Here is a 25,002-nt window from a genome sequence, read left to right as displayed (position 1 = left end):
GGGGGAACAGCCTGTCGAATCCGTCCTGCCGCTAGTTCACGTGTGCCCCCAGACTGCCGCTCTGTCCCCATTGACGTGCGCTGCCGTGCCGCCGCCGGAACTACGGCCCCGCCCCCATTATAGTCAATAGGGATGGAGCGGCAGTCCGGGGGCACAAGTGAACTAGCAGCAGGACGGATCCGACAGGCTGTTCACCCGCCGGAACAACCTGCCGGAGTCCCCTGCTGCTAATGTGAAAGTACCCTTACACTGACATAACATGCTGGGGTGGATAACTTATTGAACACCCCCCTAGTATGTATACAACAGTCTTGTCATGTCCCACAGTGACAAGCAGGATGATGGAATGCCAAAACAGTCTCCACACTCAGGAATTGCTTGTACTTGATCTGAGGACAACCTCAGAACAATATTGTGTTCAGCCTCTGTATACACCGGGTGCCCTCTACTGGTAATGTCTGTCCCAGGGATGAGAATTGCCTGTCCTCTAGCAGTGATGTGACTTGTACACTTCTGAGGTACATTAAGCTCCACTTGTTATCAGAATCTGTGATGACAATACTTAGTATCTGAAAGTGTGCTGTCCCAGCTATGGCATCTAATTAAGTTTAATTGTTTTCAGTGTTATATTTATTAACCACTATTCTTAGTGTACTTTGCTGCCATCTAGTAACCATTGTTATATTTGGTTTTATGAAGTGATCTATACAGTAATTTCTTTGTTATTCATCCTGCAAGTCCTTCTCTTCTGTGAGCTCACATCCTGTGTCCTGCAGTCCTTTTCTGTTTGTCAGACATGTATCACAGAGCTGTAGAGAGGATTTTCCTTTGATCTCTATCATCATATCTGAGTACATTCCAAAAATTACCTAATGGCATCTCCCTCACTGGAATTCTACTGGTGTTGGTAGGGGAATGATTATAGCGAGTTGATTATCTTCCACTGTACAAAAGCTTGCCACTCACTTCATCAAAGGCTTCTCTCACATACATCGGTGGCAGAATAAAAAGACTAGGCCATAACTTTTCCTATTGTGGCTCCAGTTCTCCCCTCTGCTCTGGTACCTGGGTATTTAGCCCTGACTGAGCTAGACACCTGATCTCTGCACACAAGTGCACACACTGAAGCAGTATTCTCTGACTCTGCTTCACTGTCATCTTGACCAAGGATTTAATGCCCTCTGCTGGCTGCTACATTGCTTGTACATCATGAAATGAATGCAGTAGAATTACCTACAGTCGTATGTAAATTCACAAACTGATCAGTCCTACATCTATCTGGGACAAATTCTTCATAGGCATAGTCAACCTTCATCCCCAACTTTGTCTGATCTGTAATTCATGCTGATTGGACAGGCTGAGGCTTATGTAAACAAGATTGGCGGGTTGTCTTCCCCCACAGTCAATCATTGTAGTATAGGATTTATAAGTCAGCAGGACTCTTCATATTCCTTAGGACAGGGTTAGCATTCCTAACCAATGTGTCAGGAGAGATGGAAACTGAGTCACAAGTGTGTAAGGCCTCCAGCAGATGTTCCTTGCTAGATCTGAAGAAGAAGAAAGGATGTTTGCAGTGTGGCTGTGTCATCTGTTCATGCTTCAGTCTGGCGCAGACAATAAAGACGGGGAAAGTGGACTCGTGAACAATGCAAGTGCATGCAGAATGTAAGCTCTTAAAGAGCATCTATCAGCACGATCAACCAGGCATAATGCACAGGAGTCATCTGCGCTGCTTAGGAAGCTGTTGCACTGCGCATGTACCGATAGTGTAAACTACGGCACAGTGATGAGATTACAGGGCCAGGCAAAAGTTAAAGAGTTTGGCCCATCTCACATATATTCTAGTGATATGCCACCAATGTCGGATAGGTGCAGGTCCCAAAATGGCCCCCAAAGTAAACTTCTATGGGATTTCCATAAATAGCTGAGCACTAGCTCAGCTATTTCCAGAACTCCCATAGAGGTGAATGGAGAGGTGGCAGAGATGCTCTCTCCATCACTTTGGGGGCCCCATTCTAGAGACGGAAGCGGGTCCCAGAGATTTGGGTGAGATGGGCCAACCACTTTGAAGGGAAGGACCTGTCACCCCCTCTGACATGTCTGTTTTAGTAACTCTGTGCACTTAGCATGTAATAATTCTGGAGCATATTTTTATATAACTTTATGTTGCGCCAATTCTCTAATATTCCTACCAGAAGTTTATGGAGTCTTACCAGTTGAGGGTGTTGTCCCTGCACAGTCTAACACTGGCAGCATTGATTGGATAGTGTCAGGCTATGTAAGGACACCCCCCAACTGGTAATGCTCAGCTGGACCTTTATGGGATACTGCTGGAAATGCACTTATAAAATGATATAAGGAATAATAGAGGAAAGACACAACATACATGTAGATGAAAAGATGATCCAGAATTGTTAATGTGCGGAGAATGCAAGCAGTTATTAAAACAGAGACGTGAGGAGAGGTTAGACTCATCTTTAATGTGTACATTCCTTTTAAGTTGGAACTTACTGCAAATCCTACGAATACACTCTTTTAGATTCAGTATGGTTCCAAGTTCCAAGATGTGCACCGACTTTCATGGCCCATTGTAACATCCTAACCTGGATGGAAGACCAGATATGAGCAACATTACACAGCAGACACTTCTAGGAAGGTTTGTGTCACGCGTACAATATATTTTTATATAATAAATCTCAATAAACATGTTTATCTCTTTTATAGATCATGTCATCTGCATGTGCAGTAACCAGGTTTGGGGTGACCACAACGCTACCCTGGACCCCGTCAAGGTGTCACCATGTGTTGCTGCTCTGCGGAAGGGATGGTAAGGAGTGGTACATCCCAATGGGAAATAAGTCCAGAGAGTCAGGGTCTGCAGTAAACCAGTCTGCTTCTTTACTGAAAGAAGTAAAGTGCAAAACAATTCAGGCAAGGCACTGGGCTGGATTCTCCATTCTCCTCCCTGGCAGAAGAAAGGTTTGATGCTGAGGAAAGGCCTGAGCTAGCTGTCTCTCTCTCTCTCTCAGAAGGCTGGTATTCTGACCAAAGGCTGGTGGTCCAGGGTCTGTGGCTCAGTAGTGGGGCTAGCTCCTTGGTCACAGGGCTGGTGACCCAGGGTCTGTGGCAGAGTATCCCCATCTCAGCATCTTCTTCTGCTCACTCATGCAAGGAGAGGTGGAGTGGAGAAACACAGCCCAAATAGAAACACTGTTACAATTTTTGTCTGTCATAGACTTGCATTAAAACTTGAATAATAGTCAACGGGAATGAGGAAGCAGTCTTTCCGGACAAAAACAAGCCTTCAGACATAATAACAGTGCTAGACCAGACATCCAAAAGGTCAGTCTGTTTTGGTGGTAAACAAGTCTGTTTTTTCTCTCCAAAAACATATTCTTCTTTAACCCTTATGGTAACTGTGGAAAATGATTAGCTTCTCATTATTAGCTAGAAAGTCCCAAAAGTCTCTCAGTATTCATTAACCCTTGCCACAGTGATATATATCACTACAAACATATAAAATGCAGTTACACAGTATTAAACAGTAAAAGTCAGCACAAGTTAACCCTTAAAAGTGCAATAAAGTAAGAATTGATGACTTTGCATAGGGGAAATAGGGGAAAATGCTCACAAATGTCCAGACCTCAAAGTACCTGCTCCAGGGAACTACACATGTCACACTAAACATTATTTGATGCATTTCAGTTCTTCTAAAAGGTGAGAAAGTCTTCTTCATTGCGGAATGTTCTAGAACATGTTTAGATGATAGGTAGAGCTGTAATCCACCAACTTCCACTCCATATACTATAATCCAGTCCTTACTACAACCCCCCTAGGCTAGGGCCTACTGTGCCTTGTTACAAATGTATTACCTGTTTCAGATAAATTAAAAGCCCCATGTGACCTGATGTCTGGATATGCAGCACTCTGGCATGCAGGGGAGGCGTGGGGGTGGAAAACGAGAGGATAGGAGTGGTGTCTGCAGCAATAAGGGTGGTTGTAGTGCTCCAGCACTACCTGGGCAGTGTCCAAAGTTAATGGAGGGGTGCAACCCTTGCTTCTCTGGCAGCTTTAAATCACACATGGATGGTGTCTCTCAGGATCCACTCACACACTAGACACGTCCCCTCTCGTGCTTGTTCACTAGAACAGTGTTTCCCAAACAGTGTGCCTCCAGCTGTTGCAAAACTACAACTCCCAGCATGCCCGCACAGCCAAAAGCTGTCCGGGCATGCTGGGAGTTGTAGTTTTGCAACAGCTGGAGGCACACTGGTTGGGAAACACTGCACTAGAAGACTCACTAACCAGGGGAAATGGAACCATCACACCACCTGGAAACTAACACTAAGAACTGCCAATTAACTGTTTCCTACCCATACATGGCCTTTTTGGATTACATGGTGCATAGCATCACAGTAAACATTTCAACAGCTTTAGTAGTCAAGTATAACATTAACCCTTTAGCCGTGAACAAGTAGGTCACTGCAGATATATAAATAATAATACTAAAGTCTACCAAAAGTATTGGGACACCTACAAGAGCTTTTATGACATCCCAGTCTAAATCCATAGACATTAATATGGAATTTTTCCAAGATTTTGGAGTGTGTCTGTGGAAAGGTTTGCCCATTCATCCAGAAAACCCTTTTTAGAGGTCAGACACTGATGTTGGACGTGAAGGCCTTGCTCTCAGTCTCAGTCTCTTGTCTAGTTCATCCCAAAGGGGTTTGTTGGGCTCTGTGTGGCCGGTGTGGGGCACAGTCATGCTGGAAAAGGGTTTTCCCTAAACTGTTCCTACAAAGATGGAAGCATACAATTGTCCAAAACGTCTTGGCATGTGGAAGCATTAAGATTTCCCTTCACAGGAACTAAGGGGTTGAGGCCATTAGTTTTTGTGCTGATCTCAATATCAGATGAGGTTTGGCAGTTATGGAGTCAGCAGAACGTTTGTGACTTTTATGCACTATGGAGGAGATTTATCATTCCCTGTGCGTCTTGATAAATCTCCCCCTATGTGTCTCAACACTCGACCCCCCCTCTGTAACTTTACATGGTCTTCACTTTGCGTTGCTGTGGTTCCTAGACGCTCCCGCTTTACACTAATGCCACTCACAGTTGATGGTGGAATATCTAGCAGAGAAAACATTTCAGGAACTGACATGTTACAACAGTGGCATCCTATTAGGGTAGGTTCATGTGGACGATTTTGTCCGTCACAAAATCTGCCACGTATCTCGTGGCAGAAACTGCTGCGCTGTGCTGCAGTTCCTGCTGTGGATTTTCATGTGGACTGTTCTAAGTTTATTGAATGGGAAAGACAATGAAGATAAATTACAAACAGTTGATTTCTCAGTATTCAATGACTGTCTGGAATAGAGTGTTAGTCATAAAGGACCAAAAAAGCCAGTTTATGTACGGGAACTGAACACCGCATGGCTTAACGAAGATCAGATCTGAAGATTCTGGCATGGGAACAATGGTATTTTTGAAGGAAATTAAAGGAAAGAAGATGCTTTATAGAAAAACACCCCCAAGTGGTTCCTTTATAGAACTGCATTGTAAAATAAAGACATAATCTGCGGCATCATTCCACGGTAAGCAAGCAAGCAAGCACGCGTGGTATATGCCATATAGCAGGGATGTCAAACTCGTGACACCCTCAAGGTGTCGCCCAGAAAACCTACAGCTATGAGGGTATGCTGGGAGTTGTAGTTTTGCAATAGCTGGAGGGCCACGAGTTTGACATCCCTGCCATATAGGTGATCTAAGCTCATACTTCTGGCTAGGGCTGAAACAATTACTCGATTTAATCGAGTAATTCGACACAAAAAATTCTCGATGCAAATTTTTTGCATTGAGGATTCGTTTGTGTCATGTGACCACGGAGCAGGAGTGAAGCGCTTGCTATTACTTACCGCTCCGTGGTCACCCACCGGCCCGCACCGCGCTGCACTGGATCCTGACACATTGTCAGGACGTCAGTGCAGCGCGCAGAGAAGAAGATGGAGGAGCTGAGCAGCACCCCTACAGGAAAGGTAAGTACTGTCACTGGGGACATGGCTAAGAGGGGGAGATGGTGGCACTGGAGGGCAGTTGGTGGCACAAGCTGGTGGGACTGGGGGGCAGTTGGTGGCACTGTAGGGCAGTTGGCGCAAGCTGGTGGCACAGGGGGCAATGGTGGCACTGGGGGGCAAGGTGGTAGCACTGGGGCAGTTGGTTGCACTGGGGGGCAAGCTGGTGGCAGTTGGCACCAGGGGGCAAGCTGGTGGCACTGGGGGGCAGTTGGTGGCACTGGGGGCAGTTGGTGGCACTGAGGGGGCAGCTGATGGCACTGAGGGGGCAGCTGATGGCACTGGGGTAAGGAAGAGCTGAAGGCACTGGGGGGAACTGATGCACTTGGGCTAATCGCACAGGGGGGAAGGGTGTTGGGGACCGATGGCAGGGGGTCTGATGAGTTTTTATAAAGGAAAACAGTCTATTAATTCATGTTTTCTTATTAGATTACTCGATTAATCGTAAAAAATAATCGATAAAATAATCGTTTACTGCAGCCCTACTTCTGCCATCAAAAAAGTAAAACCTACCTCAAATAACTGAGCACATCATGGCTTTATCCCTGTCTAAGGCTCCATTCAGACGACATATTGCACTCGAGTTTCAATTTCACCAATTTTTTTTTTATAAGGGGCAGAAATGTTTTAAAAAAAAATAATAATAAGTATTACTCATCTCACTAACCCCCCACCACTGCTGCTCTGATGGTTACTGGGTCTCCATTCCCTGGTCCTGGCTCTACACACAGGAAATGGCTGCGCCAATTTGGCATCTCCTGCAATTTCCTGTGTGTAGAGCCGGGACTAAGAAACGGTGACCAGTGATGACCCCCTAAGCATCAGACTGGCAAAGTTTGGGAACAGAAGGGTGAGTAATGCTTTCTTTTTTTTTTTTTATAAACAATTTCTATATTAAAAAATTAGTTATCAAATGTTTTTTTTTATTATCACACAGAACAAACCCCTTTAATGATGAGAAACAATTGAGCAATTTTTAGTTAACTGCTATATCATTTTACTGGAATAATTTTCGTTTTACACCGCCACCTTTTAGGAGGTATTGGGATTGACTGTGGGATCAGTGGTTAAGTGAGAGCACGCACTAATAGAGAGAATCAATTGATCTGCTGACAAACATGAGCAGCTCCCACAGATTCGTTGTCCACCATCCAGACACCAGTGGCACCTTCATTACACACCTGTCTCTGCAAAGACCATTTCCAGAAACTTTGCAGAAGGAAATTTGGCATCATGGCACCCGTTATGTGTATTACATGTGACAGCCAGCTACCATTGCCTTTGTTTGTACTGGTGTCGTGAACAAGAAGCCTGGACTGCTACGGACTGGAACCATATCATCTTTAGCGATAAATCCAGGTCTGGTTTGGAATCCCATGATGGTCGAGTATGGAGGCCTCGTGGTGAGCTCTTCACCAGTGATGGTCAGTTCGCAGTGTCTGCCAGCGAACACATGCGGGCTGCCATCTTTAGTAAGGTAGACTCACCCGTCCGGCGATGCACAGGTAAGCCTTTACCTGTGCCTGTGCCGGGAGCCGGTCTGAAATCAAATGCGGTCACCGGGAGCAGGCAGTTCCAAGAACAGCCAGATGAAGGCCCCCGGCGGCTGTTCTCGATACTGCCTGCTCCCGATGACTGCATTTGATTTCAGACCGGCTCCCGACACAGGTAAGGGCTTACCTGTGCATCGCCGGACGGGTGAGTCTACCTTACTAAAGATGGCAGCCCGCATGTGTTCGCTGGCAGACACTGCGAACTGACCATCACTGCTCTTCACTTCTGCCTTTGCGGTGTAGTGACACACTGCCCCAACTGCTGGTGTGATGATCTGGGGAGCCATTGCGTGCGACAAGACGGTCACCACTAGTAGTGATACGAAGCACACTCTGTTATCTAACAGGATAAATTCTGTGTTATCTAATAGGATAAATCAGCGTGAAAAGTAGACATTCACAATTGTCAATAATTCTCAGCCTGTACGTTAAAATAAAACAAAAACTAACTTTATTGCGGATTCAATACTAAAGTCTGGGGCGGTACAGCCCACCTAAAGCGTCAAATGCAAGCTAGGGTTCAATAGTTAATTAGAGGTATGTCTATAAATATTCCCCTCAGTCCTACTGCTCCCCATAAGGTGTAAGGATACACTAACAGTGTGCCAGCCTGGTAGTTTTCCACACTGGTATAGACGACCAGCCGTGCTAGTAAACAGCCCAGTCTATACCAGGGAGGTTTTAGGCAGTACGTCAGCGCTCTGTGTTGTGTTTCACAGCCGCGCTCACTTAGTAATAGTGTTCCTGACGTTAGGTGCCGATATTTGCCCTACACACTATCACCCTGCCTGTGGAATACTACCATATTTTCTGGCGTATAAGACGAGTGGGCGCATAAGACGACACCCAACTTTTCCATTTAAAATATAGGGTTTGGGCTATACTCGCCGTATAAGACTACCCCTCTTCCAACGCACACTAAATAAAAATTGAAAAGCATCAGATTTGATTTCAATATGGCAATTTTAATTGAAATGCTTATGACATGCATGGTTTACAGTTTTTATTGCAAAAAAGCGATTTTATAGAAATGCAAATTACCAGTACCTTTGTGCCCAAGGGGCTGTCCCTCCGCCGTTTTGCGCCCAGCCGCGCCCTGAATCCTGGATCCCAGCGCCGCCCCTCTCTTAATTTATTCACTGCACTTTCTTTTTTTTATCTTCTGAAGCCGCTCGTCATCTAGCGCATGTGCAGTTAGTTGGCGCTGTCTCCTCTATTACCTCCGCCCTCACAGCAAGAATGAGCGAATGCTCCAATTAACTGCGCATGTGCGAGATTACGATCGGCTTCAGAAGATAAAAAAAATGGAAGTGCAGTGAATAAATTAAGAGAGGGGCAGCGCTGGGATCCAGAATTTGGGGCGCGGCTGGGCACAAAACGGAGACAGCCTCTTGGGCACAAAGGTACCGGTACTGGTAATTTGTATATCTATAAAATCATTTTTTTTGCAATAAATAAACTACAGGCCCCTCCTCCGCCCCTCTCTCATCATTGGTGGCAGCGGGCAGCACAGGGGGAGGGACTGCTTCCTCCTCCCCTGTGCTGCCTTATACCCGGCGTATAAGACGACCCCCGAACTTTTGAAAATAATTTCTAGTGTTAGAAAGTCGTCTTATACGCCGGAAAATATCTACTAGATGATGGTTCGCCATGTCCACTCAGCATGTGAACCTAATAGCTGCTCAACGCGTTTCTACTGAGGGCGAAATTCCCCTGTGTCATCAGGAGCAGATATTAATAATGGCTGCAAAGACAGAAAGTGCTACCCACCGCTGATGGTGTGCGGACAGCATGTATCCGGCACTGGAATGGCCGTTCGTTCAGGACATTCTCCGGCCACATGTGTTCCTCTGACATTTTTCAGCAGGATAATTGCAGCGAGCCGGGACCGCAGGGGGATAACTTGTGAGGTGACGGTGTACTGAGGAATAGTAACAGTTTTGACGCTCCCTGCGCCGGGCTGCAATGAAGGGGAGAACAGCACCAGTCTCCGGGGCACACTCTTCTACAGGGGACACCGGACAGGTGGTGATTGAGGTGCCCTTGATGATGATTGGATTCTCTGGGTGCTTGTGCGGCTGGGCCCCGGAATTAGGTCAAATCGTGACGCCAGCACCTTGGTGGTGCAAAATGATGAGAGTGGTTGTAGTATGGAGATGGAAGAATGAGGCAGGGTTCGAATCCACCTAAGAACTTTACTATAAGCAGGGTCTTGACAGCAATTTACATCCAGATATAAACAGTCTCTCATATATATTGAGGTTGGATGTTGTAAATCCAGGTAACAGGCTATGGTAGAAGGTTGTGTACTCACTGGTATTCAGCTCTTTGCCTTGTTCTAATCTCAGTAAAGGTGGTTTAGGTCCTTATCTTCTACACCCAAGTGCTACAACAGATGGCCTGTCTGTCCTTGAAGCAACGGTGAGGCTGCCGGAAGCTAATAAACCTTCACCTGGGTACAAAGGCGCCTAAAGCCTAGTATAATCGCTATTGTCCTTCCTTTGTCTTTTCACATAGCAATGATAAAGTCACCTGGCACTCCAGAAGAGTAGACGGTAGAAGAATGTCCCTTTGCCTGTTTCTTGGCTTGACAACCGAGACAACGAATTGGCTCCTCTGGGCCGTGGAGGGGTCCTCTCCTTCCTCCTGCTCCTCACTCCAGCTCCTTCTACTCCAACCAACCACTAACTAGGCCTGAACTGTGGTATAAATACACTATGGTGCTATCTAGTGGTGGAATAAGTGTAGTGCACCTGACAGCCTGTTAACAGAGATTTTACATAAAAGTGCAACACAGCATGATATAACACATAATATGACAAACTTTGCAGTGCCCACGTATACGAGTGGGACGCTGCATAATGCTCGCCCACACAGAGCAAGGGTTTCCCAAGAATGTCTCCACCAGATTACAACATTTCCTTGTCTGCCCGGTCCAAGGTTTATCACCAGATGGAACGCCAGCCTCGGCAACCTACGAGTGTGCAGAATCTACAGGCCCAGCTGCACCATCTGTGTTGCATGGATACCATAGGGAACCTATATGCCTCCACCACTTCCAACCGTATCATCTTGTATCCAGGCTAGAGGTGGACCAGTAGGGTCCTAGAGCCGCCTTTCACCAATAAACTTCTCCTTTCTCTCTAATATTGTAATCACATCCATATATCATCATTACGTTCACACAAAAAGTTAAATTTTTCTTGTTGTGGGATTTATTTTTATTTTTTTGCTGCCATTGGACTCCACGTTTGCTCCGGAGCTTGTGGCCGCCAGTAACAGGCAGCAGCTGTAGAACTCTTCACATCCGAATAAAATGGCTGCCATATAGTCACGTCGCTGGATGTAAAAGGGGTTCCTGATCCTCCTGTTATTAATCCTCTCAGTGAAATCTAACACAGAGAAGTCCTGGCTCTGATTCCTCTCTACCTCATATCTGTGTGAGCACTGGAGCTCGGAAACATGTGTCATTTCAATTACCCCAGCTGAACACTGGAGGCTTTTGTACGTCTGGCAGCGAAACGTAGTAAAATGAAATTCCACATGTGTAAGGAGGGCCGCTCCCCAGAGAAGACTTCGAAGAAAGTATAGTCAAACATTTTATTAGGCATGTGGGAAACTGGCTTCCCTTATAACGGACCCATCACTACAACCGTCTGCTTCATATTTATTAAAGGATATATTCATCTTTACTACCAAATTTTAAAATCATTCCGAGGCATCAAACATTAAAAAGAAGCAAGTTTACGAATCGTCTAAAAGAGGACATGTCACCTCTCCTGATGTGTCTGTCCTAGTATGACTTTGAGTTGTCTCATTCCTCTGTTATTCCTACTAGAGGTTAATAAATGAACTGCCAGCAGTCTGCAACCAAGGTCCAGATGTGTGTTTGCTAGTTGGGGGGTGTCCCTGCACAGTCTGGCACTGGCAGGACTGATCGGATAGTGTCAGACTGTGCAGGGACACACCCCAAACCGGTAACACCCAGGCGGACCTTTATAGCTTACTGCTGGTAATTCATTCATAAACGTCTAGTAGGAATAATGAAGGAATGGCACAACATAGAGTCATAAGAATAGATGCGCCAAAATGGTAATTACATGGGGAATGCAGGTAGTTAATATAACAGACATGTCAGGAGGGGTGACAGTTCCTCTTTAATTAAAAATATAAAAAAATATTTTACAGTTTTCAAACCAGCACCTGGATCTGAATACATTTGTAATTGCATGTAATTAGAAATTCAGCATAGCCACTGAGTTATTCAATAAAATCTATCTGTATAGCGCCACCTGCTGTTTGTTTGTTTTTTCTTATTTCTTTTACCTGCTCACTTTATCTGTCAGCTTGATATAAATCTAGCAGAGCAATGAATGAGGAGATCTCTGGATCCATGTGAGGTACAGGGCTGGTTCTAGCTTTGTTACAAAGAGATTGTCATGTACTAGATGATATCTGATTTTCATTTTTTACATTAGTCAGCTGGAGAGCTGAAGGTTGCTGATCCCTGCTTCTGTGGTTACAGACTACAGACAGTGCCACAACAAAGTCCACATAAGGATTTAGCGTCTACTTTATGTGAACATGTCCTAAAAATGAAACCTGTTTGTCCTATTATTTTAGCGCAAACAGGATCAGATTCAGTGGTAACTGGTAGAAAGGTTGGGCTCCTTTAGGATAAAGCCACCACTAGGTGGCAGCATTTTCTCTAAATATGTACATTTTGGATGATTAAACGCTACAAATTAACAGTAAAGGGCACCAGAAGACACTGATATGGTAGGGTTCCCAGAGAGAAGACCCTAAAGCAGGGGAGCCTAACCTGCGGCCCTCCAGCTGTTGCAAAACTACAACTCCCAGTATGCCTGGACATCTTACAGCTTTTAGGGCATGCTGGGAATTGTAGTTTTGCAACAGCTAGAGGGCCGCAGGTTGAGCATCCATGCTCTAAAGCATAAGACCCTAAAGAAAATACTAGGAAGGTGTAGTTTCAATGTAGAAACCCCACTGGGAGAGATTTATTGAAATTGGTGCAAGGCAAAACTGGTTTAGTGCCCCATAGCCAGTGGTGGATTGGCCATAGACCTTACAGGGAAATTTCCCGGTGGCCGATGCCCAGGGGCCCACCTGAGCCCTCCTCACGGCCGGCCAGTGGAAGTTTTTGGGGATGTAGTTTGTGCTGCTGGCAGTATTTTGTGATGGACTGTGGTATTTGGCTCTGTTGGGGTGGTATAATGTGCAAAGATATGGTATTGCTGGCCCTGCCTTCCATCACTTTTGACCCGACTACAAGATGGGGCCACTTTTAGGCCCCTTTCACATGAGCAAGTTTTCCGCACGGGTGCAATGCTTGACGTGAACGCATAGCACTCGCACTGAATCCTGACCCATTTTTTTTTTTTCACGCATCAGTTCTGTGTTGCGTGAAAAATGCAACATGTTCTATATTCTGTGTTTTTCACGCAGCTCTGGCCCCATAGAAGTGAATGTCGCTTCAGTGAAAAACGCATTGTATCCGCAAGCAAGTGCGGATGCAATGCGTTTTTCACTGATGGTTGCTAGGAGATGTTGTTTGTAAACCTCCAGTTTTTTATACAGCGCGTGAAAAACGCATCAAAACGTATTGCACCCACGCGGAAAAAACTGAACGCAATCACAGACAAAACTGACTGAACTTGCTTGCAAAATGGTGCGAGTTTCACTGAACGCATCCGGAGCCAATCCGTATCGTTCATTCGTTCATGTGAAAGGGGCCTTAGTATTTTTCCTGGGCCACTTCCGTCCGCCCATAGACTATAAACGTCCGGGAGGTGGTTCTCTATTTCTGAATGGACGTTCCTGAACGTCCATTCAGAGACTGCAGCTGCACGCTAATCGTGTAGCTGCTGATCGGGTTACCCGCTGTCAGTGACAGCAGGGCAACCCAGAGAGAAGGCAGGGGCAGTGCCCAGGTGTCCCTGCCTTCTAGATCGCTGCATACACAGCGCTCACCGAGCGCTGTGCGTACAGAGCAGGAAGCGCTATGCGCTTCCTGTTCCAGCACCGGAGGTCATGTGATCGCCGGGACCGGAGAGTGCAGGGGCTGTGAGGTCTTTCAGAGACCTCGATCAGCCCTGCACTGAGGCTGTATTGCGCTGTACAGCCTCTCTGGGGGGTGCATTTCTCCTGTAACTGGGGCTACTAATTCAGAGAAATCAACAGTGAAAAGAAAAAAAAAATTGAAGTTAAATGTCCCCCAGAGGTCTTGTATGACCTTATGGGGGACAAAAAGTGTAAAATAAAATTAAAAAAATTAAGAAATTTCACATGTAAAAAAAAAATTCCCCAAGTAAGGCTACTTTCACACTAGCGTTCGGGGCTCCGCTTGTGAGTTCCGTTTGAAGGCTCTCACAAGCGGCCCCGAACGGATCCGTCCAGCCCTAATGCATTCTGAATGGATGCGGATCCGCTCAGAATGCATCAGTCTGGCTCCGTTTGTCCTCCGCTCCGCTCAGCAGGCGGACACCTGAACGCCTGGCCGTGCGGAGGCAAACGGATCCGTCCAGACTTACAATGTAAGGCTACTTTCACACTAGCGTTCGGGTGTCCGCTTGTGCGCACCGTTTGAAGGGGCTCACGAGCGGCCCCGAACGCATCCGTCTGGCCCCAATGCATTCTCAGTGGAGGCGGATCCACTGAGAATGCATCCGCCTGCCAGCGTTCAGCCTCCGCTCCGCTCAGTGAGCGGACACCTGAACGCTGCTTGCAGCGTTCGGGTGTCCGCCTGGCCGTGCGGAGGCGAGCGGATCCGTCCAGACTTACAATGTAAGTCAATGGGGACGGATCCGTTTGAAGTTGACACAATATGGCTCAATCTTCAAGCGGATCCGTTCCCCATTGACTTTCAATGTAAAGTCTGAACGGATCCGCTCAGACATCTTTCACACTTAGAAAATTTTCTAAGTTTTAATGCAGACGCATCCGTTCTGAACGGATGCGAACGTCTGCATTATCAGAGCGGATCCGTCTGATGAAACATCAGACGGATCCGCTCCGAACGCTAGTGTGAAAGTAGCCTAAGTCAATGGGGACGGATCCGTTTGAAGATGACACAATATGGCTCAATTTTCAAACGGATCCGTCTCCCATTGACTTTCAATGTAAAGTCAAAACGGATAATAATAATTTTTTTTTTTTTTGTTCATGGTAATGCAAACGGATCCGTTCTGAACGGATCTAAGCATTTGCATTATAGGTGCGGATCCGTCTGGGCACATACCAGACGGATCCGACCTAAACGCAGGTGTGAAAGTAGCCTAAGGAATAAAAAAAAAAAGTTTAAAATAGAAAAAAAAAAAAAGTTTAAAATAGAAAAAAAAAAATAGACATATTTGGTATTGCCGCGTCCGTGACGGCCGGCTCTATAAATATATCACATGATCGACCCAGTCCAATAAACACCATTAAAAAAAAGTGTCAAAAAAGCAATTTTTGTCACCTTACATAACAAAAAGTGCAACACCAAGTGATCAAAAAGGTGTATGTCCCACAAAACGGTACCAATAAAACCGTCACCTCATCCCGCAAAAAATGAGCCCCTACATAAGAAAATCTCTGAAAAAATGAAAAAACTATAGCTCTCAGAACATGGACACATTAAAATATAATTTTATTGTTTCAAAAATGCTATTATTGTGTAAAACTTACCTAATATGTATACTTTTTCTTATTTATTTATCGCCACGTCTGTAACGATCTGCTCTATAAAAATGTCACTTGACCGAACCCCTCAGGTGAACGCTGTTAAAATAAATAAATAAAAACTGTGCTAAAACAGCCAATTTTTTGGTCACCTTGCCCCATAAAGTGTTATAATGAATGATCAAAAATCATATGTACCCAAAAATAGTACCAATAAAACTGGCACCTTATCCCCTAGTTTCCAAAATGGGGTCACTTCTTGGGAGTTTCTACTCTAAGGGTGCATCAGGGGGCTTCAAATGGGACATGGCATCTAAAAACCATGTGGAGTTCCTTTTCTTCTCGTCCTGCCGTGTGCCTATACAGCAGTTTATGACCACATGTGGGGTGTTTCTGTAAACCGCAGAATCTGGGTAATAAATATTGAGTTTTGTTTGTCTGTTAACCATCGATGTGTTAAAGAAAAAATTGGATTAAAATGGAAAATCTGCCAAAAAAGTGAAATTTAAAAATTTGATCTCCATTTTCCTTTAATTCTTGTGGAACGCCTAAAGGGTTAACAAAGTTTGTAAAATCGGTTTTAAGTAACTTGAGTGGAGTAGTTTCTACAATGGGGTCATTTATGGGGGTATCCACTATGTAGGCCCCACAAAGTGACTTCAGACCTGAACTGGTCCTTAAAAAGTGGGTTTTGGCAATTTTAAGAATTGCTTCTAAACTTCTAACGTCCTAAAAAAATAAAATGACATTTCCAAAAAGATGCCAACATAAAGTAGACATATGGGGAATGTTAAGTAATAAATATTTTATGAGGTATCACTTTCTGTTTTAAAAGCAGAGAAATTGAAATTTGCTAATTTTTCTAAATTTTTTCATAAATAAAAGGTGAAATATATTGACTCAAATTTATGACTATCATGAAGTACAATGTGTGACGAGAAAATATCTGAATGGCTTGGATAAGTAAAAGCGTTCCAAAGTTATTACCACATAAGGTGAGATAGGTCAGATTTGCAAAATTAGGCCTGGTCAGTAAGGGGGCAAATGGCCCAGATGTGAAGTGGTTAAGTTCCCAGACCGCCCCTGCCCATAGCAACCAATCAAATTCTTTCTTTTTCCAAAGGAGCTGTGAAAAATGAAAGGTGGAATCTGATTGGTTGCTATGGGTAACTAAGCCAGTTTATCTTTGTGCCAGTTTTGATAAATGTTCCCACATTGCCTACAATGGTGACCCATAGAAACCTGCCAACATTTTACACTCGCGGCAATACAAAAAAGGAAGGAAAATGGTCTATGCAGAGTCACCTCATCGTATAAGTTAGATCACTTTTATGGAATGATTTACTGTTAAAGAAAGCCCAAGATTGGGGTCAGACAGAGGAAACCTCATCCGCAGAGCATAACGGAGGCCGATAGTCTGTGGCCTGAGGTTTCACACAGCGAGCATTAACCCCTCCATTAGAGGAACATATGACATGGTTGCTGGTTGTGCTAATTTCCATGACGGACATTTCTGTGAAGATTTCTATGGCGGTGTATACCTGAAGAAACCAGACCAATGTTTCCACATCTTCACATACACCTTGATCGGCTCATATCTGTCTTTACACAGTCAAAAATGGGGAAAAAGTCCCTAAAGAGATCTGAAAATTCCTGGGAATGGAATAAGTCAGTCACAGACGGTAGTGATGATTGGTAGGAAAATCCATTTCAAGACCTAATTTCATTGTCAGATTTTCCAGTTATTTCCATAGATATTAATTTGTGGCTGCAGGATTTACATGTCAAGAGTTTTAAAGGGAAACGTATCAGAGGGTGAAATGGGACAGAGGAGGAGATGCCGAGTCCAGGATATACAGTGTTCTGATTTGATTCATTATTTTCATGTAAAAAGCTGTATAAATTCTGCCAGGACTCCTAGAGAAAGCCTGAGAGTCCCAGCCCCCCCACATAGAGAAAGCTCGTCCCCGTCCACACACGCGGAGTGACAGCTCTACATGTATATAATCTCATACACCACGAGCGGGCAGTCACTGTGTCTGGGGGAAGCTGGACTCCTTTCTGAGAGTCCTGGCAGCATTTACACAGCTCTAAATCCTGAATCAAGTGGAGCCGCAGTGCTGGACCGTTTCTGGAGCGGCTTCTCCGTGCACCGTCACATTTTCCAGGGATTTGGACTTTGCAAAGTGGTTTAGTGGTGAGTAGTGTTGAGCGAACTTATTTTTTTTAAGTTCTGCGTCCAAAGTTTGGGTTATCGAAGAATCCCGTTATGGATTCCAAATTCAGTCATGGTCCTTGGTAGCAGAATCCATATCGGGATTCTTCGATAACCCGAACTTAAAAAACAAGTTCGTTCAACACTAGTGGTGAGCTGTATGACCTTCCCTCATCTTTGTTCATTTGCAAGTTTTTGCACCACCCTATGTGTCTCGCTCTGTAATGTCACGTGGTCTCCACTTTGTGGCTGAGTTGCTGTAGTTCCAGATGCTTCCGCTTTACACCAGTCACAGTGGAATATCTAGGAGGGAAGTAATTTTAACAAACTGACTTGTGGCAGCGAGGACGTCCTATTACAGGACCACACTTGAATTCCCTGCGCTCTTTAAGAGGACCCGTTCTTTCCCAAAGGGTTGTAAAGGGGGACTGCATGGCTAGGGGCTGGATTTTATACACCTGCGGCAATGGGGCTGAATGAAACCCCTGAATTCAGTGATTAAGATGAGTGTCCCAATACTTTTCTCCATATACTATATACAGGGTAAGGGCTCATGCACACGACCATTTTAGTTTTGCAGTCCGTTTTTAACTGATCCGTATCGGAGGTGTTTTTTTTTCTGTTTTGTGGCTGCATCCGTTCCGTTATGCCACAAAACATATCCGTATACGATCTGTTTTTTGCGGATCGCAAATGGAAACAGGAAGATTGTTATCATTACTGTAATGTTTGCAAACAGTAAAAGCATGGGCAAACTGGGCATGGATCCGCAAAATACGGAAGTATTCCGTATGCATTCCGTATTTTTTGCGGACCCATCGACTTGAATGGAGCCACAGACCATGATTTGCGGACAATAATAGGACATGCACTACTTTTTTGCAGAACGGCCAAGCGCACGTACGGAAACGGAATGCAAACTGAGTCTTTCCGTTGTTTTTGCGGACCCATTGAATTGATTGGTTCAGCATACGGTCCGCAAATAAAAATAAAATAAAAAAAGGAACGAACGGACACGGGAAGAAAATACGTTTGTGTGCATGAGCCCTAAGGCAAAAGTCTCAACCCCCCCCCCCCCTTTTAACTGGTGTAATTTGCAGAAAATTGACTTCCAATGTGTATTGACTTCTGCATTATCTGGACATTTTTGGCCGCCATTTTGAAACCTGCCATATTAAATTCAGCTCAGGTTTTTCCAATAGGGGAGGGGGCTATGTGATATATCAATCTTGGCTAGAATTTACTCAGAAACGCGCTGGAGGTGTCAGGAGTTTTCCGAGACATTACTACTACTTCCTTTGGATAGGTCTTCAGTATCTGATCAGCGGGGGTCCGACGCCCAGGACCCCCACCAATCAGCTGTTTGAGAAGGCTCGGCACCAGCACGGCAGCCTTAGTCTAGGCCGTGTGACATCACGCTCATCGGTCACATGGCCTCGGTGCAGCACAGCCGCGTTGTACTTGGTGAGCTGAGAGAAGGGTGTGGCGCTACTGCGGGGGCCTTCTCAAACAGCCGATCGGCAGGGGTCCTGGGTGTCGGACCTATCCAGAGGTTACAGGCTAACCTATGCAGGTTCTTCTCCAGGAGAAAAGGCTTTCTTTCTCCATCTTGTCAGCACCAGCGGAGTCACCTTCGTAGATGTTATAAGAGACACGAAGCCAAAGTGTAAAATACCATGCACAGATTTATTGTTGCACATGCACATATTACATAGCATGACATTCCCATGTAGAATGGTACACGTACAGCAAGTGCTCCAATATCACATTAGATGTCCACAGCGCAAAATTATTTCCTCGTATTTTCAATGGTTCATCCACAATTCAAAATTTATTCCCAAAATATTGTATACACCATTCATTCACAGTCATCCACCACGGTTATCACAGACTAGGTTCATGAAGACGGCAGACATCTGCTCGCTTCTAGCTGCCGAGACTCTCTGAAGGACGGGGAGCCGAGCCTCAGACGATGGGATGAAGGTCATCGTTCCAGCCCTTAAAAGCCGTCCCAAGTGCAATATTTTATAGATCCCCGCAAATAAATAAATGACGCATGTAATGAATGATCTCATGATCCGCCATGTGGAGTGTAATCACTGTATGCCGTGCCTTCAGGCCCTGGGTAACACAAACATGAAAACATGGGCCTTGGTGCAAGACCAGATTCGGGCACACATTTCCACACCCGTCATGATACCCATCTCAGGCTACTTTCACACTAGCGTTATTCTTTTCCGGTAAAGTGTATCAATACGGGAAAAAAAACGCATCAGGTTTGTCCTAAGGCATTTTGAATGGAAAGCAATTTGTTCGGTATGTATCAGGATGTCTTCTCTTGCACGGTATTTGACCGGACAATATACTGCAGCTTGCCAAAATCCCGCACTTGCCGGAGATGTATTAATGCCGGATCCGGTACCAAGTGCTTTGGAAATCGCCACATCGCCGGATCAGGTTTTCCAGTCTGCGCATGCGCCGGGATATAGGAGGAACTAGTTTCGCTTTTATTCTTTGATAAAATGTAAATACCGGATCCATTATTCTGGATGAGACAGATCCGGTATATCACCAGATCCAAAAATTAAAAAAAAAAAAAAAAAAAGCTATCTGTATAACGCTAGTATGAAAGTACCTTCACATATTAGGAATCATCGACTGGTTACCAATACAAAAAATGTCCTAAATTTGGCAAATAGGCCATGCTGGTGATTCTGCAGTCATAAGGCAAGGGAGATTGAACTGAAAAGTAGGAGGCCATGATGTGCCTCCTTTCAAGCTTGTCCACAGATTTATCGGATTAATAATGCAGGCTATGGTATGGTATTTGGCATAAATGGTGCCAAGATGATTTCCCTCCCCAGCTGGTTGTATGGTGCCTGTTGAGCTTTAATGGGATTGGGTAGCTTAGAAAATCCTATGTCATACACTCTATTAGAGAATCATGAGTTAAAGGGGTACTCCTCCCTCATGAGGATTTTTTTTTTTTTTAACCTTCTTCTGGATCAACTTTGCTGGTTAACAGGCTGAACTAGATGGACGTATGTATTTTTTCAGGCTTTCCGACTCCCGCCACCCCCACGATCAGCCCGGACAAGCGCTGCAGAGTATTCCAAGCACAGCGCCGTACATTATATAGTGGCTGTGCTTGGTATTGAAGCTCAGTCTCATTCACTTGAATGGGACTGAGCTGCACAAAGGCTATGCGACAGAGGAACCGGATGTTACAGGTTGAGAAGGAGGCTGCAGGCCCCTTTAAACAGCTGATCGGCAGGGGTGCTGGAAGTCAGACCCCCACCGATGACTTCTACTGTGAAGTCATCAGTACTAAGCCTGTCCTTTAACAAACTCCGCCACAATATGATCAAGGCCACTGATCACAGTAGAAGAGTGCCATCTAGTGGGCATAACTGTGTGATATCCTGGATTGTCTGCATTGATCCGTGAAGGCATTTATTATGTGCACAGTAGACCAACTTCTGCATTATGTCACATCTGGGAGACAAACAGTACGCCACATTTACAGCTTCAGTGCTGCTAAAAAACAACTGCCTGCAATTTAAAGGATGACGCAGGTAAGGTCTATGAGCCGAGCACAATGGCGACTATTCCGCATGCTGCGATACGGTGTCTGCAACGCCCGCCCACAGCCTACAACACGGATGTCTACAAAGTTTACAAATACAAAAGGTTGAGAAAGCTTGTAAAAATGGTGACTTGTCTTGGTACTGATGCCAAATTACAACCCATTTGGTAGCCCAGAGCGGCCTTCACATTTCTGCAGGCTTCAGAGCTGAAATCTAACAGCATTCATTGCTGGCTCAACGTCTTCATTGTGTAAAGTGCAATCTTCACACCAGGCACTGCACTGTAATCTGATGCATTACGGAAACTCAGCAATACTTTTGGGGCTGTGTCTGACTACAGGTTTGTTGCTGAATTGTGAATGCAGCTCTGGAGTATAATAGAGGCTGTAACTCAGGATCAGGACAGAATAAGGAACACAGTGTCCATCAACTAGCTGTGTACAAGCTCGCTATAAGGCCTTATACACATTGACCGTATCAGTTTGGCGGTCTTAAACTGCAGATCCGCAAAATACGGTTATGGTCAGTGTGCTGTCCACATTTCTTTTTTGTAGACCCATTGACTTCAATGGGTCCGCGGTCCACTTTCCGGGACTGTACGTCCGTTTGGCAAAAGATAGAACATGTTCTATACTTGTCCGTAACATTGCAGACCCATTAAAGTCAATGTGTCCGCAAAAAAATACAGACAGCACACGGACACTTTTTGGATTTTTATGCTTTAAACTAGATTTCCAATAGGTTTAAATAGGAGACAGGATGTTATTTATTATTATTATTATTAGGGATTGTATGAACATTAATCTACCACTCTTATTTGCAGTGTTTTTTGAATTGTGTTGCAAATGCACCCTGAGTGTGTCTGAATAGTGCTCTATCTACTTGTGTTGAAGAATTGCTGCAGCACATTCCACCCACAGGTGGTTGTTACCTTGGTGCTAATTTAAAGGGGTTCTGCAGTTTGTTTAAACTGATCTGTCCTCTGGATAGATCATCAGCATCTGATCGGCGGGGGTCCAACACCCGGGACCCCCGCCGATCAGCTGTTTCAGAAGGGAGCGGCGCTCCAGCAGTGTCGCGGCCTTCTCACTGTTTTCCGCTGGCTAAGTGACATCACGACTAGTCTCGACTGGACTGGGCGGGGCTAAGCTCTGTTCACTTGAATAGAGCTTAGCCTCGCCCAGGCCAGTGATACTAGCTGTCACATCACTGGGCCTGTGAGAAACAGCGAGAAGGCCGTGGCGCTACTGGAACGCTGATGCCCTCTCAAACAGCTGATCGTGGGGGTCCCGGATGTCAGACCCCCGCCGATCAGATGCTGATGAGCTATCCAGATCCAGAGGATAGATCATGAGAAAGAAAAAACTGCAGAACCCCTTTAAAGGGGGAAATCATTTTTCTACCAAAGAATGCTGTTAATTCCGGTTTTAAAGTCATTTGCAGTTTTTCGAGCAAGTCCACCAGCACACAGGTCGTTAGATGGACGTGCACGTTGCTGTGCACTTTGACCATCAGGTGGCGCTACACTATGTCAGCAAATTTCACTGGATCATTATTTAATAGCAAGTAAATGACAAATATGCTTCATTTTTATGATGTATACCAATTACATCCCCTTTAAGAGTGCTCCAACGTGGCAGACACCAGAAGACAATCGCTTTGATTAAACTGGATTTTCCCTGAATCTAGATCTGGAACAGTGGCCATAGATTTTTTTTTCCCGGTGTGCAGCAGTTATGGAGGTAAAGGAACATCGGGTATACTCTGGACAGTAACATTTTATGTGCTTCCCCAATAAATGAATGAAGGACGTTATAATGGAATGTCGGAGAAAACCGTATCATACGCTCGCACTTTATACACATGCCGAAACCTCATAGCTCCTCCCCCGCTTACAAAAATAAATAATTGTTAAAAAATAAAATCTACCCCATCCCAGTCTATTCCCACTGCATCTATTCACCTCGTTATCTCCTGAAATACACAGGCCATTTATGTGGACTAAACAAAATGGCTGCCAATGCCTTAAAAGTGCTTAACTGCCTGGACGTAGGCAAATTCCTGCCACTCGTGTGGCTATAATGTGAACGCGTACCTATCGGGGGGCCCAGCGGAAGAGTTAGTGGGGGAGCCTGCACGAACGGGCTAGTGTAACATTCAGGTGAACGTGCAGGCAGACAGGCGGCTGCCGGACATTAGAGGCGCCGCTTATACTGAACTAAAGGATAGGATTGGACATCAGGTCCTTAAAAGGGGGTGTCCAGGATTAGAAAAAACATGGCTGCTTTCCTCCAGAAGCACACGCTGTGTTTGGTATTGCAACTTGTCTCCACTGAAGCGAATTGGGCTGAGCTGCAATACTGCACACAACCTGCGGACAGGGGGCGGTGCTGTTTTTGGAAGTAAGCAGCCATGTTTTTCTAATCCTAGAAACACCTATTAAATTGCCTTCTCAGGTCATATTGTTAATAATCTGTTCAGATGTCAGTAACGTCGGTTTCAGGGAAAGCTGGGTGACCACTAATGCCACTGCAATTACGTCTTGTATGGCGGTAGCAAATGTATAGCGTGCGCTGGCATCCATTATTGCTTAACAAGTCAGATTTGCCATTCAGGGGTCTGGAAGAAGCAGTGTGTGAAACCCAGCAGGAGAGTAAGTACAGGTCCTATGAGAGGTCATCCAGCTTTCCCAGAAACAGATATAACTAAGGTTGGCCATACACTGTAGATAGCCGTCAGGCAAAGGAGCATTTGGCGGACAGCCATCTCGCCCACCCTCCATGCACATGCCTACTTGGCTAATTTTGCATATGTCCTGAATGAGTAGGGGGAATGAGCCGCTGCTAGACACCCCTGGCTGGCTTATCTCCCTGAGATTAAAGGGATCGGACATGTTGAAGTCCAGACGGAGCAGCTGGAATTTCACTGCTCAGCAGAAGCAATGACGACGGCGTGCAGTGAAGAGACCACCGCGCTCGTAATTGCTGATTGGTGGGGTGCTCAAGAAAGGTCATCAATACAGGAAACTGGACAACCCCTTTAAACGACATCACAAATTGAATTTCTCCTTTTATCATTTTTAGGTTTAAAATCCTGTGCCGATTAATTTCTTAGAAAATCCTAAAAGATTAAAGATCTTAAAAACACTCTAGAGCAGGGTTTCCCACTTTTTTTTTTTTAGCATTGGAAATCTCCTGAAAAAAAAAATCTCATCTTTGGGAACCACTACCAATTAAAGGGTTTGCCCATTGTCCATTTGAATAGGCTGCAGAGCACAGCGCCACTCATTGTATAGTGGCTGTGCCTGGTATTGCAGCTCAGTCCCATTCACTTGAAGGGGACAGAGTACACAAAGGATGCGACGTCACAGGCCAAGGAGGAGCCCACACAGCGCTCAACCGAGGGCCGCGGCTCCATCCAACAGCTGATTGTTGGGGGGTGTTGGAAGCTGGACCCCCATGTCAGATATATATCAAAAGGAAAAAAAGCAATATGTCAGACGAAGTAAATGAATTGAGAACTCAGAACCCCACTGTTTTCAGAAGTCACAACCTAAAAGGATTTCAGACCCCCCAAAACACACAATGATTTCAGGCCCCTAAATTAAAGGGGTTTGCTGGGATTAATATATTGATGACCTATCCTGAGGATACAATATCAATTTTTGATTGGTGGCGGTCCAACTCCGAGCACCCTCAGCTGTTGAAGAGGCCATGCCGCCCCGGTGAGCACTGCAGCTTCTTCCTAGGCCGGTGACATTACAGTCATCATTCACATGGTCTATGTGAGCTCCAGTGAATAAGCTTGGACTGCAATACCAAGTACAGCCACTGTACAATGTTCGGCGCTGTGCATGGTTAGCTGTGGGGAGGCAGCAGTGCTCACTGGGTGGCGTG

General features: G+C 45.2%; 1 long non-coding RNA gene across 1 annotated transcript; it reads left to right on the top strand.

Moving 5' to 3' along the window:
• Positions 1 to 203: 203 nt before the first annotated feature.
• LOC120986179 lies at positions 204 to 21,282 on the top strand. Its single transcript, XR_005775650.1, has 3 exons — positions 204 to 216; positions 4,242 to 4,243; positions 20,126 to 21,282. It is a non-coding gene; the product is annotated as an uncharacterized LOC120986179 (long non-coding RNA).
• The last annotated feature ends 3,720 nt before the right edge of the window (positions 21,283 to 25,002 follow it).

The sequence above is a fragment of the Bufo bufo genome, chromosome 1, assembly GCF_905171765.1.
Source record: "Bufo bufo chromosome 1, aBufBuf1.1, whole genome shotgun sequence".
NCBI classification, from domain to species: Eukaryota; Metazoa; Chordata; class Amphibia; order Anura; family Bufonidae; genus Bufo; species Bufo bufo.
Note: the sequence above shows the minus strand (reverse complement) of the source record. Positions and strands in the feature narration are given on the sequence as shown.